Consider the following 14,988-nt stretch of genomic DNA (forward strand, 5'->3'; position numbering starts at 1 on the left):
AAGGGAGTTTCCCTGGGGTATGGCCTGCAGGGAAGCAAGCAGAGATTTGGGGACTTCATACCACCAAGAAAGCAGCACCAGGAGCAAAGTGCGTTCTTTGGACCTGGGGTCCCTCACCTGAGAAGCTCCTCGACCATGGGAAGATTGAGGACAAGGACCTTCCTCCAGAGCCGACAGAGAGAGAAAGCCTTCGCCTCGAGCTGATGCCTTAATTTGGACTTTTAGCCTACTTTACTGTGAGGAAATAAATTTCTCTTTGTTAAAGCCATCCACTTGTGGTATTTGTTATGGCAGCACTAGATGACAAAGACAAGAGTCTTCCTCTTTTTTGCTGACCCTCTACTTTACCAAGCATGATGTCCTTCTCCAGGGACTGGTCCCTCCTGATAATGTCCAAAATACATGAAATGAAGTCTCGCCATCCTCACTTCTAAGGAGCATTCAGGCTGTACTTCTTCCAAGACAGATTTGTTTATTCTTCTGGCAGGATATGGTATAGTCAATATTCTTCATCAACACCATAATTCAAAGGCATCAATTCTTCTTCAGTCTTCCTTATTCATTGTCCAGCCTTCGCGTGCATTCGAGGCAATTGAAGATACCATGGTTTGGGTCAGGTGCACCTTAGTTCTCAAAGTGATGTTTGCTTTCTAATATTTTAAAGAGGTCTTCTGCAGCAGATTTGTTCAATGCGACAATACATCATTTGACTTCTTGACTGTTGTTTTCATGGGCATTGATTGTGGATCCAAGTAAAATGAATGCTTGACAACTTCAATATTTTCTCCATTTATCATGATGTTGCTTATTGTTCTAGCTGTGAGAATTTTTGTTTTCTTTATGTTGACATGTAATCCATGTTGAAGGCTGAAGTCTTTGATCTTCATCAATAAGTGTTTCAGGTCCTCTTCACTTTCAAGCAAGCAAGGTTGTGTCATCTGCATATCACAGGTTCTTAATGGTCTTCCTCCGATCCTGATGCCGAGTTCTTATTCATATAGTCCAACTTCTTGGATTATATTTGCTCAGCATACACATTAAGTATGGTGAAAGGATACAACCCTGACAAACAACTTTCCTAACTTTAAACCACGCAGTATCCCCTTGTTCTGTTCAAACAACTGCCTCTTGGTCTACGTACAGGTTCCACATGAGCACAATTAGGTGTTCTGGAATTCCCATTCTTTGCAATGTTATCCATAATTTGTTATGATGCACACAGTAGAATACCTTTGCGTAGTCAATAAAACACAGGTAACCATCTTTCTGGTATTCTCTACTTTCAGTCAAGAACCATATGACATCAGCAGTGATGTCCCTTGTTCCACGTCCTCTTCTGAATCTGGCTTGAATTTCTGGCAGTCCCATTGATGTACTGCTGCAGCCACCTTTGAATGCTCTTCAACAAAATTTTACTTGTGTGTGATATCAATGACACTGTCTGATAATTTCTGCATTCTGTTCGATCACCTTTCTTTGAAATGGGCTCAAATATAGATCTTTTCAAGTTGGTTAGCCAGGTAGCAGTCTTCCAAATTTCTTGGCATAGGTGAGCAAGCACTTCCAACACTGCATCTGTTTGTTGAAACATCTCAACTGGTATTCTGTTAATTCCTGGAGCCTTGTTTTTTGCCAATGCCTTCAGTGCATTTTGGATGTGTTCCTTGAATACTATCAATTCTTCATCATACCCTGCATGCTGAAATGGCCTGAACATCAACAAATTCTTTTTGGTACAGTGACTCTGTGTATTCTTTCCATCTTCTTTTGATGCTTCCTGCATCGTTTAATATTTTGCTCACAAAATCCTTTAATATTGCAACTCAAGGCTTGAATTTTTTCTTCAGTTCTTTCAGTTTGAGAAATGCTGAGTGTATTCTTTCCTTTTAGTTTTCCAACTCCATATCTGCACACTTCATTACAATACTTTACTTTGTTTTCTTGAGCCTCCCCCTTGCAATCTTCCGCTCAGCTCTTTTACTTCATGATTTCTTTCATTTCCTTTAGCTACTCTACTTCCAAGAACAAGTTTCAGAGTCTCTTCTGACACCCATTTTGGTGTTTTCTTTCTTTCCTGTCTTTTTCATGACCTTTTACTTTCTTCAGTGTATGATGTCTTTGATATCATCCCACAACTATTCTGGTCTTTGGTCACTAGTGTTCAATGCATCAAATCTGTTCTTGAGATGGTCTCTGATGGTTAAGGTTGTGTGTCAACTTAGCTAGGCCATAATTCTCAGTGGTTGGCAGTTACATAACAATGTATTTATTCTGCATTTTGTGATATAATGTAATCAACACCATAAAGTGATCTGATGTGATCAGCCAATCAGTTGTAAGTGGAGTTTCCTTGGGGGTGTGGCCTGCATCTAATGTATATGGACTTTCTGGCAAAGTTCACTGGCTTTTCCTTGTACTGGATTCTGCATTCAGTTTGTCATAATCTGACCTCTGGTTCTTGGGGCTTGAGCCAGTGGTCTGTCATATTGCCTGTCGATCTTGGGACTCATCAGCCTCTGCAGCCCACGAGCCGGCAGCCTGCCATCTGACCTGCCAATCTTGGGTTTGTCTGCCCCTGCAGCTATGTGAGTCAGGAGAAGCCTCCAACCTAATGCCTAACCCATGGACTTGGGACTTGCCAGCCTCTACAACTGCGTGAGCCATTTCCTTAAGATAAATCTCTCTCTTTGTATATATATATATGTATGCAAACACTTGTTTTGCTTCTCTAGAGAACCCAGCTTAAGACGGTCTCTAAATTCAGGTGGGATATCCTCAAGGTTGTACGTTGGCTATTTGTGTGTGTGTGTGTGCATGTGCTTAATATGTAGAATACACTAAAAATTAAAAACTAGAAATCAATTTCAAAAAAAGTACACAGGAAAAGTGAGAAAGAATATGACAGTTCAGTGAAGAGGAAACCCAAACAGCCAAAAGATATTAGAGAGGCTCTCAATGTCTATAATAATCAGGGAAATGGAAATTATAATTTAGATCCATTCTCACAAAGTGGCACAAGGAAATGGACAAGAATGTTTAAAGCATCATTCTTCATAATAGCAAAACAACTGTAGACAACATAAATATTCATCAACAGAGGAATGGGTAAGTACCCCTGGAATACAAATCAAATCTAAATACAAAGGAACACCACACAGCAGATACACCGACTAACAAGAATAAATCTTGAAAATCTAATGGTAAATTTTTTTAAAAAGCAAGTTTCAGAAGGATATGTAAAGGACGATAAAATTTATGTTTTTTAAAAATATACGAAACAATATCATATATTGTTTATGGATAAATACATATATAGTAAAAGGAACTTTCAACTGTACCTATAAAGTTTTGTTTCTTTAAAAACACAACAGCTTAGAAACAAATTTAATGAACTATTAACATTCTGTCAAAATCTGAACAGGTACCTACTTCTCTTCATGTTTAATAAACTCAAGATATTAAGGATGTAGTCTTACTTCTCTTAGGTATAAGAATGGCATTATAGGTATGTTAAAAAAGAAAAAATCCTTATTAGTTAGGTATGCATTCTGAAGTGGGTGAAATGGTGGATGTCAGGAATTTCCTTTAAACTATTCTAGAAAAAAAGGTAGAGTGATTAATAAAATGTTGATAATTGTTGTAGATGGGTACACTATACTATTCTTTTATTTATGCTTGAAATTTTTCATAATAAAATGCTTTGGATTTTTCTTTAATGTTCAAGATAGATAAAGAAGAAAAGATTCTCCAGGATGGGCTGGGATACTCATGGCAAACAAATATAAACGAAAACTGAGGGCACATCTCTATATTTATTCACTAAGAGCTATGGCAGGCAACGCAACCTCTCCTGAATTGAAATAACTTAAAAAATAAGTCCAATAAAAAAGATACACACACACACACACACACACACACACACACCTTTGCACTTAAAAGTCATAACCATTCTTGGCCTAGGGTCTTCTGTCATCACTCCAGACAATGTTATCTTTAATATTCATTCTAGGCATTTATAGGATGACTTAAATTCGCCAAGTACTTTGTATTTCAATACATGTCTATTGTAGAGTGCCTTGAGATCATTTAAAATGATGTGTCCTAAGTGTCATGATGATGACTGCCCAAATCCATGGGAGACTGGAATTACTGAGGCAGGAATTATCACAGGTGACAGGGCCTGCTTCTTCTATTTTGCCCTCAAAGCTGGTGTCAGAAGATGTAAGATGTACTGTTCCCACATTCTCTTAGGCAAGGTATCAAGAGCCCTGTGCAAAGACAACACTTTTCAACCAAGTCTTGGCAAAACAACAACCTGATGTGTACAGAGGTATAACCTGAAAGTGCTGAGCTGCTTCTAAACCAGCAGAAGGAGCAGAACACCTGTGCTCAAACCTCTGACCTGCAGAGCAAATGAAGGCTGGTGATGCAAGGGTAAGTCAGTTTAGAATGTGAAAAAAGATCCAGCTTCTTGGTCTCCTCTGTGAATCAACTAGTGATTCAAAAAGGCAGAGATTTATTGCATAGCTCCACACAAAGAGACCAGCTGATCTGCAAATAACCCAAGAGAAGAATATGAACAGTTAGTTGAGCTAGTTCCGAGAGTCTGGCGGTGGGGCGCTCCTGGGGCCCAGCCTCTCCTGGACACCTTGGACTGAGCACAGGAATCTCCCAGGAAGGCGAGACCACTGCTGAGTGCTAGGCAAGGGACAAGCAGCAGCCTGGCTTTTTAAGCCTGGTTTCTTCAGAAACAACTGCTCAGCTCCAACTTATCTGAGAATTCCAAGAGAACACAGCTACTCTAATTCTGGTAGTTTTTGGTTAATTTAATTCTGCACTAAAAATCACCAATTTATCTTAAAGTACACTATAATCACATTGTGTCAGCAGCTTTGTAATTACAGAAAATCTTTATATTTAAAGAGTATCTTTTCCCAAAGGGCCCTAAGCTATAAGCAGAAATTATGCAAGCCCTTACACCACACTATTAATGAAGGTAGTTATTTAACATTTTCTTATTTTCTAGCCCAGAAAAGCTGAGGCATAGAAGGAAAAGATTTGCTTTGGATCTCCTCAGAAAGTTAACCAAACACAGGACAAGGCTGAGAGAGCTCTCTGAAACTTTGGATCAGATGCTGCTACAGCACAACACTGCTTCGAAACTGATAATAATTTAAATGTTCATTGATCGCAGTCTGGTTAAAATTATTGCTCATTTATATACTATGTGGCCAAAAAAAAAAAAAGGATGAGGCGGCTCTCTCAGGACCGACATGGAACAATCTCCCAGATAGAAACAGTATTAAGTCTGAAAAAAAAAAAACAACAACCAGTATCAGATGCTACCATTCGTATAAAGTACACACATACATCTCTACGCTGTTATACACATGTTGTTAGTTGCCATTGAGTCAGTTGTGGCTCATGGCGATTCCACGTGTACAGACCAGAACTGCTCCGTAGGGTTGTCAAGGCTGCGCCCTTTCAGAAGCAGATGGCCAAGCTGGTCTTCTGAGGTGCCTCTGGGTAAGATCACACTGACAATCTTTCAGCCACTAGTCGAGTGCTTAACCATTTGCACCACCCAGGTAGCCTGGTATACACACAGAATGGTAGAGTCTGATATATAAAAAAATAGCAATAGTCTCTGGTAAGAGGAGTGGGAGGTAAGGGGAAAGGTGAGAGGAGGACTTGTTTTTTTCACGGAGTATACCATTTTATACCTTTTGAATTTTGTATTAATGTAGTGTATTAGCTATTCAAAATATTATTTTCTTTAGAATAAAAATGGCACAGTGGGATTAGATTCAGAGTTTGAAGTCTCATCCCTCACAGGCAGCAAAGGTGATACTTTAGAAGGGTAGAAGTGCAAACTCTGGAATGAAAGTGCCTGGATTTGAATCCTGGTTTCACCATCTGCGTGCCTTTGGGTGAGTTATTCTACTTCTCTAACCTCAATTTTATCATGATAAAATGACGAAAACACCAACTATCTCCAGGGCTGTTGTACTGATTAAGTAAGTATCACCCATAAATTTGTCCTAATCTTTGCAACTCTCATTTTAGGTGGCATAATAGCAGAGATAGTAGAATACATTTTAATAAAACAAAAATATCCACACACATTTATACATATACTGAAAACATCTGGAAGGACAAATGCAAAACAAAGATAACAATTTTCCTTTATACTTTTTTATATTGCTGCAGGCTTTTGTTTTGTTTTAAACCTGCAAGACTAAAGGAAAACCATTCAGCCTGGCTTTCTTCTCAATCTATCTATTCTTTCTTGTCAGTGAATAGACATGCCAGTCTGTGAAGTTAAACCTCCTTTCGCGTCAACCATACTTTCCTGAGATCCAACAGCAATGTGTACCACAAGTCCCAGCTACGTCACTGAGTAGAAAATATGTCTGTTTTGTTATGTTTCCAAAGCTGAGAATAATTCAAATTTGTACGGAAGTTCATGCACACACACATCTCATTTCATCTGCCCTTATGAGGTGAGGAGGGGTATTCCTTGGGTGGAACAAATGGTTAAAGCGCTGGGTTTTGAAAGGCTGGTGGTTCAAACTCACCAGAGGCACCTCGGAAGAAAGGCCTGGCAATCTCCTTTCAAAAGGTCACAGCTATGAAAACTGTATGGAGGGCAGTTCTACTCTGAAATACATGGGGTTGCCATGAATTGGAATTGCCTCAATGATAACTGGTAAATATAAGGGTTATTATAGACCCCTTTTCCAGGTGAGGATCAGAGAGGAAAAATGACTTGCTAATAATCCAAGGAGCAGGGTCTGAAGCCTAAGACCAAGTTTTATCCATTTTACCAAAGTGCAGAGGCCAGAATACCACCATGAATTCCAATTAAGGATGTTTCTCAGCTTTACACAGAGAAGAAAAACAATATGTCTCCAATTTTCTTCCTAGAGATGCCTGGCATTTTGCTGGCCTTTTTTTTAGACCCTCAAATAAGAGCCTAAGATGACTCTTTGGTTTTCAGTGGCTGATTTTTCAGAAGTAAACTGCCAGGCTGTTCTTCCTAATCTTTTAGTCTGGAAGCTCCACTGAAACCTGTTCAATAGCATTAACAACACGCAAATCTTCAATGACTGACGGATGGTGGCTACAGTTGAGGTGCACTGGCCAGGAACCGAGCCCAGTCTCGCCTCCCTGAAATCCAGTTACCACTTTCCTGCTTACTCATACAGTCCCAAAAGAGGTGCCTGAAGTTTATCCACTATCAGCTTTGCATTTCACTATCTGGAGGACCTAATAAAACCAAAACCCATTGTTGTCGAGTCGATTCTGACTCATAGCAACCCTAAAGGACAGAGAACTGCCCCATAGAGTTTCCACGGAGTGGCTGGTGGATTCGAACCACTGATCTTTTGATTATAGCCGAGCTCTTAACCACTGAGCCACCAGGGCCCCAGGAGGACCAAACAGCATCTATAAATTTGGGAGATTTTGTATGCATTCTCTCCTCACGTCATTTAGAAAAACATGAAGAGCACTAACCTCTATTTACCCAAGCCTGCCATTTCTGAAATGAGACCTACTGCATTTGAGGTGGATGGGACATAGGGCAGTACAACACAGCAGTCAGGACCACGAGCTCAGGAGACAGGCTGCCTAGGTTCAACTCTCAATGCTGCCACCACTCAGAGCTGTGTGCCTTTAGGCAAGTTACTCAGCCTCTCTAAACTGAAAAAATAACTCTATTTCATAGTATTATTATCAGGATTAATTAGACAGATCTATGTAAAGAGGTTGGCCACTTACAAGGTAGGAGCTAGATAAATGTTAGCTAATTATCATGCTATTTGAACTCAAACAACTAACATCAGCTGAGTTTACTCTGAGCTGGGGACTATCCTAAGGGCTTTACATGTGGTAGCTCTTCTAATCCTCATAACAACTCTATGAAGCATGTATTGCTGTTATCCTTATTATCCAGATGAAGAAATGACAGAAAAGCTAAATAACCTGCGGGTACACACCTAACCAGTGTCAGAGTGGGATCTGAATTCAGGTAATCTGGCTCCAGAGACTGCTCCTTACCACGATGCAGTTCAGCATCTCCAATACAACAGAGGCCAGGTGTTGGAGCAAATGAGGGAAAACCACCAGCTTGAATGGCAGACTGGAGAACACAGAACTTTTCTAAAGGACAAGCCACTACTCAGCTCCAGCCAGTTACTGCCTTTAGAGGAATGCAGGCTACAGGTTGCCAGATCTTCCAATTTTTCAGCAGAAGCCAGCAACCTGATTTGCAGGCTGAATGCAGGCTCAGTGCAGGCTGCATGTGGTCCGTGAATAAGTTAAGGTTGGGTGATTTGCCCCAGGTGACCAAACTGGGGTCCAATGTCACTTCCTAAATCAGGAAAAATAACACTCAAATGGCAAGTAGAAGCAGGTGGAGAGATAAGTAGATGGCGTCACACTGATTTTGCTCTGCACTACAGAAATAACCACAGGAGGGATAACATCTACAGGCATTAACTTCTGCTGACACCCTGTCTCTACCTGGTACACTTCTTCTAAAAGCTGAGTCCATTTATCTTCCTATTATCTCATTTTTTCACATCTCCAAGTATGTGCACAACATTATCCCTGTTTTGAAGATGTGAAAAGCAAGGCGCTGGCTTGCCTCAGTGCTGGAAGTCTTGGCTTCTAATGTGAAGCACTTTACATTAAATGGGAAGGCAAGTATTAAAGCAGCAGCAACAAGACAACTAGACAGCTCCACGAAATGAAATGTTTCCCCCAAACCACACGGCTATGTAGTTGCAAAAAAAAAAAATAAATAGAAACAAGAGGGGACTGATTAAATTCTGATGTAGCCATTTGACAGGACACATGCTTTCCAACAGCAATTCCCAAAGTGTGCTCCCCAGGAGGTCTGCAAAGTCAATACTATTTTCACAGTAACACTAAAAATGTTATTTGTCTTTTTCACTGTGTTGACATTTCTACTGAGAGTACACAGGCGATGGTAGGTAGAACTACCGGTGTCTTAGCACCAACCAAGGCAGCAGCAGCAGACTTTTCATACGGCTCTTAGGATAAACTAGTGATTTTTAGCGCAGAATTAAATTAACCCAAAGCTTCACTACCACATTGTGGTTAAAAAAAAAGAAAAAAAAAATAATGCCAGTTTCACTTAGGAATGTCCTTGATAAAGCAGCAAAAATTTTATGAAATTTTGACCAGTGTACAGGTAGTCCCCGACTTACGACAGGTTCCATTCCAACAACTCTTTTTCTTAAGTCAGTTCTGACATAAGGGAATAAATACCTTATTTTTTTAGTTTTCATTATTATTGCCTTTTATTATCAGTATCTTTATAAATCTAAACTTTGTCTTTGGGGGTTAGTAACATTACATATAAACTTACATATATGACACCAGCAAACTATGTACTACGACACTGCAGGCAGTATGTATTACTGAGATAAAATGTATTAAACAAACAAAACACTGACCATGGTAAACGTGATTTGTCGTAAGGATAACGTCCTAAGTTGGGGACTACCTGTACACATCTCTTAATCCTCTGTATGAGGAAATAGCAACTATGCATAAAGCCATAAGGCACTTCCACTGCACACCAAAGAACACTGGTTGTTTTGTGAAACAGCACTTGTGTGATAGTTCAGATTGTGAGCTGAACTGACTTTTTGTTTGTTTTCTACCTGAAACAATGACTGAACAGTCAAACTATGGCTATTCACACTTGGGAATTTGGCATATATTTTCTCAGCAAGGTAAGCCTGTCACTTCAGGGGAATAATTTGGAGTCCAATGATAGAATTCTAGCTTTCAAGTGAAAATTAGAATTTTAGCAAACTTGTATTTGTAATGGTGAGATTGACTACTTCCCAGTACTTAAATTTTTTTTTCTGATAAGATCAGTGGTGATATGAACAAATGTCATTTTTCTTATATGTTATATAATGAAATATGTCAAGATTTGGAAAATCTGCATAACTCAGTGAGCCAATATTTTCCAAACAATCAATGTATGATGTTCCAAAACAATACATGCAGGAAAAGATCCATTCAAGTTCAAGACAGACTAACCGATTTTAATCTAAATGACTATAAAAAGTTTTTTTGATATGGTTTCAGATTACACATTGCAACTAATCTAAGAAACTTCTACTTGTTCAGTTTTGATACAGTATCAAAGAATAGCCACAGTTATCTGATAAGGCATTCAAATACTTTTCCCTTTTCTAAGTACATATCTGTGTGAGGCTGAATTTTCTTCCTACACTTCTGTGAAACCAATATGTCACAACATATTAAATGTAGGAGCAGGTAAAAATCCAACCATCTTCTATTAAGACAGACATTAAAAAGATGGGAAAATATGTTGTCACTATTTTTCTATTATTTCAGAAAATATGGTTATTTTCTAAAATAAAAACATTAAAATGTTATTATGTTAATATAAAGTTTATTATTGTTAAACTAATAAATGATTTTTTAAGTTTTCCCAATTTTATCAATAAAAATTGATAGACATGACTCACATAAACAAAAGTTCTTTGAGATTTTCAATAATTTTTAAGGATATAGAGCTCTTAAGGCCAAAAAGCTTGAGAACCATTGCTCCAGAACAGTAGTTCTCAATCAAGGCAATTTTGTCCCCCCTTCTCGCCCAGGAAGCATTGGCAATGTCTGGAGACATTTTTGGTTGTCACAACTGGGGAGATGCTTTACTGTCATATACTAGGTAGAGGCCAGAGACGCTCACAAAGAATTATCCAGCCAAAAATGTCAACACTGCCAAGGTTGAGAAACGCTGCTGTAGAATATTTAATGACATGTGGAGAAAAAAAAATGTTAATGCTGTTCAATAAAGTTACAAAACAGCAGAGATGGCCTAGTTCTAATTTTATTAACATACTTACATATGCATACAAAAAAGACTAAAATATGTTCCAAATGTTAAAATGGTCATCCTGGATGATTGGGATTACAAAATACTTTCTTCTTTAAATATATCTTTATTTCCCAAATTTTCTAAAGCATTTTTAGAATTATCAGTGAGTGTCATATTCTTATAAGTGCTGTGTTCTGATGACTTGTATGATTCTACAGGAAATCTCAATAGTAAAGGATGGAATTAGTTAAACGTCAAAGAACAAAAGCTCCTCGAATAGTTAGGGGGGCACTAAAAACAGTTTCTCAGGGCCTCAATATCAGCCAAGGATCCATAGGGAAGTTATGAAGATTGCGGATGATGCAGCGTGAGTACTCTGAAGACCACAGATTGTCTGCATCTCCAGTCCCACCTTTTCCGCCATAGGAACGAACCTAGACAATATGCTCTCCACATTACCAAAACCAAAACCAAACCTGTTGCCGTCAAGTCGATTCCAGCTCTACAGGACAGAGATAGAACTGCCCCCATAGAGTTTCCAAGGAGCACCTTGTGAATTTGAACTTGCTGACCTTTTGGTTAGTAGATACAGCACTTAACCACTACGCCACCAGGGTTTCCATATCACCAATATTCTTCCTTTATTCTGGGCAGTTCTGGGATTTTATGTTTTGTATACAAGGACACAATCTGCTTGACTTATGCAAAATTCCTAGTATAAGCAAAATTAACATAATAAAGCTTTCTCTTCTCGGGCAGTTCTAAAAAGTTTAAACCAATACAGGCCCCAATGCTTTCCTAGTCCTTTCAGGCAGGCATACAAAACCCACCCAGGAACAGGTGTAGACAGAGATGTCAATTCTTGAGACTAAATCAAAGGCTCCCTGAAGCTAGCTGCCAAACACCCAAATTTCAGCAGTTTTTTGCTGGTATGTCTAGGGCAAAACAGCTTCAGCCATCTATGGCAGCAACTGATGAGATAGCTGCATTAAGCAATCCAACATGGTCAAGATACCTATAAAAAGAAACATAATAATTTTCAGAGGCTCCAATAAATCACTTGACCTTAAGTAGTAACACAAAAGATACAACTGAAATTTAGATACAAGACCTCAACAGAAATTCAGAAAGAAGGAAGTTGTGTAATAAGATTTTGACAGGCATCTGGATTTGCAAAGAATTCTTCCTCCTGAGTAATGTTCTTGGAAGGAGACAAAGACTTTTCCATAGTAAGGAAGTGTTAGCAAGGCAGGCTAAGAATTAAAACTGAGACTCAGCTAGAGTGACAGTCTGCCTCCACCCTGGAAAATCTCCACTTACTCATCTGTAAAATAAAGGGGCACCACCAACTTAACCAAAACAACCATATTCGGGGACAATGAAGTTGCAAATAGAATGTACTGGCAGAGTAAACCACTTCAAGAGTTTAACACTTTACTAGAGTGAATATAAATGTAGAACCTCATGACTTTCAGTATTGAGGGTACTGGTACAAAGACCCAGTTCTTAACCCTGATTATACCACTTGCTAGCTATACACTACTGTACCACTTACTAGCTATACGCTACTATACCGCTTACCAGCTATGAGTTACTGGGCAAGTCACTTAATCCCTATACTCCTTTGTTTCTTTATATGTAAAATTAAAGGCATCAGTTAAATGATTTTTAAAAATTTTTATTGTACTTCAAGTGAAAGTTCACAAATCAAGTCAGTCTCCCACACAGAAACTCACATAAAACCCAGTGCTGTCGAGTCGATTCCGACTCCTATATACTCCTAGTTGCTCTCCCCCTAATGAGATAGCATAATCCCTCTCTTCACTCTCTATTTTTGTGTCCATCCGGCCACCCTCTGACCCCCTCCACCCTCTCATCTCCCCTGCATACAGGGGCTGCCCACATATTCTCATGTGTCTAGTTGATCCAAGAAGCTCACTTTTCACCAGTATCATTTTCTGTCCCATAGTCCAGTCCAATCCCTGTCTGCAGAGTTGGCTTTGGGAACGGTTCCTGTCTTGGACCGTTGGCATAATAAAATCTATTAAGAAAACATTCTGCATCCCACTTTGGAGAGTGGCGTCTGGGGTCTTAAATGCTAGTAAGCAGCCAAATAAGATGCATCAATTGGTCTCAACCCACCTGGATCAAAGGAGAATGAAGAACACCAAAGACACAGGGTAATTATGAGCCCAAGGGACAGAAAGGGCCACATAAACCAGAGACTACATCAGCCTCAGACCAGAAGAACTAGATGGTGCCCTGCTACAACTGATGACTGCCCTGACAGGGAACACAACAGAGAACCCCTGAAGGAGCAGGAGAGCAGTAGGATGCACACTTCAAATTCTCATAAAAAAGACCAGACTTAATGGTCTGACTGCGACTAGAAGGACCCTGCAGGTCATGGTCCCCAGACCTCAGCCCCTGCTACACTGGCCTTGGAAGCATTCGGTTTATTCAGGAAAGTTCTTCACTTTTGGTTAAGTACAGTTTGCTGACCTCTCCCGTATTGTGTGTTGTCTTTCCCTTCACCTAAAATAGTTCTTGTCTACTATCTAATTAGTGAAAACCTCTTTCCCTCCATCCCTCCCTCCCTCCCTCCCTCCCCTCTCTTGTAACCATCAAAGAATATTTTCTTCTCTGTTTAAACAATTTCTCGAGTTCGATTAGATGATCTTAACTAGGCCTTTCAAACAATAAAATCCTATGATTCTACAGAGACAGAACGTCAGGAGCATAATATCACAAGAGATCTTATGAGAATGGTGAAACTGGGACTAACCCAGGCCTCTTAAGCTTCTTTAATGATGACATTCTACATATGAAAGACATTCTAAAGACAACCAGACATAAGCCTGCCTGAGAAACCACAATTCCTGACATCCCTTCTCAAGGCTAATCGATACACTTAAGGGTCAATTTTTACTCCAAGCCCTCTGGTACTGGATAGATATTCCACAAAACTACGCCTGTAGCATGGGTTTAACATCAATATCATTTCCTTCTGTGATTAAAAAATCTTAGGAAAAAAAATCCCAACTCAGTAGCGAATCATTCCTTAAAATGATTTTCCAAGAAATCAACTCTGCAAAAAGCAACAACTCACAGGGAGACTTTAAAAAACAACAGTGTACATACAACAAAGAAGAACTACAGGTGATGTATATAGTAAGGAAGGGACAACTTATTAACAGTCTCTGGACCTGGCATTTTCTTAATGGTTTTGGCCTTTTTTTCTTTTCTTTCTATAGAAAAAACAGGAGGGGACAAATGACTAACCAGTCATTCTACCTCTCAGGCTCAATCTGGTACCTTAAAAGAAGTAGCTCAAAGACCTGAAATGGGGATAATGGAGGCTTGGTGGCTTTTCCACCAGAGGCATCCAATGGATGAGCGCGAGGAGTTAACAAACCAGGTCTGTGATTTTACCTGAATACTAAACAGTATGATGGTTATAAGTAGGTGACCATACAATTTTTTGTCTAAGCTAGGACCTTTTTAAGAGTGAAAGGATCACTAGTAACTGCACTGGGACAACAGGAAAATTGGAATGGTCCTAAGTAAACCAGGATATTCGGTCATCTTAGTTATTGTGGTTAGGAGCTTGGTTGCTAACCAAAAGGTCAGCAGTTCAAATCCACCAGCTGCTCCTTAGAAACCCTATGGGGCAGTTCTACTCTGTCCTACAGGGCCGCTACAAGCAGGAAATTGACTCAACAGCAACAGGTTTTTCTGGTTAGCAGGCAGCAAGACAGGTAGGGGCCCTACAGAGTTACCTATCAACCTTATAAAGTAATCTTACCTCACCTTATCAACTGCCAGGAGTCCCAGTAGACAGGGAATGGGAGATAGAAACCAGCCCTTCTGCCAACATCATTTCTGCTACCTGAATCTCCTATAAACCTGTCCATTAAAAAAAACCTGTCCATCTCCTCAGGTACCATTTTCTCATTGGCTCCTACATACCCCTGCACTCTGAAATATGACTTCCATTTTAAAATCGGCCCTAACAGAAAAACAGTCCTCAGAGCACATGGTCTTAACCTCCAATGCATATCCACTCTGTATCTTGAGAAGCACATGATAGAATCTCT

General features: G+C 39.5%; 1 protein-coding gene across 3 annotated transcripts in view; it reads right to left on the reverse strand.

Annotated features, from left to right (window-relative positions):
- DCAF5 (DDB1 and CUL4 associated factor 5) overlaps nt 1-14,988 on the reverse strand; it is a 105,933-nt gene that overhangs the window by 77,285 nt on the left and 13,660 nt on the right. The window lies entirely within an intron of this gene.

Source organism: Elephas maximus, chromosome 10, assembly GCF_024166365.1.
Source record: "Elephas maximus indicus isolate mEleMax1 chromosome 10, mEleMax1 primary haplotype, whole genome shotgun sequence".
Classification (NCBI taxonomy): domain Eukaryota; kingdom Metazoa; phylum Chordata; class Mammalia; order Proboscidea; family Elephantidae; genus Elephas; species Elephas maximus.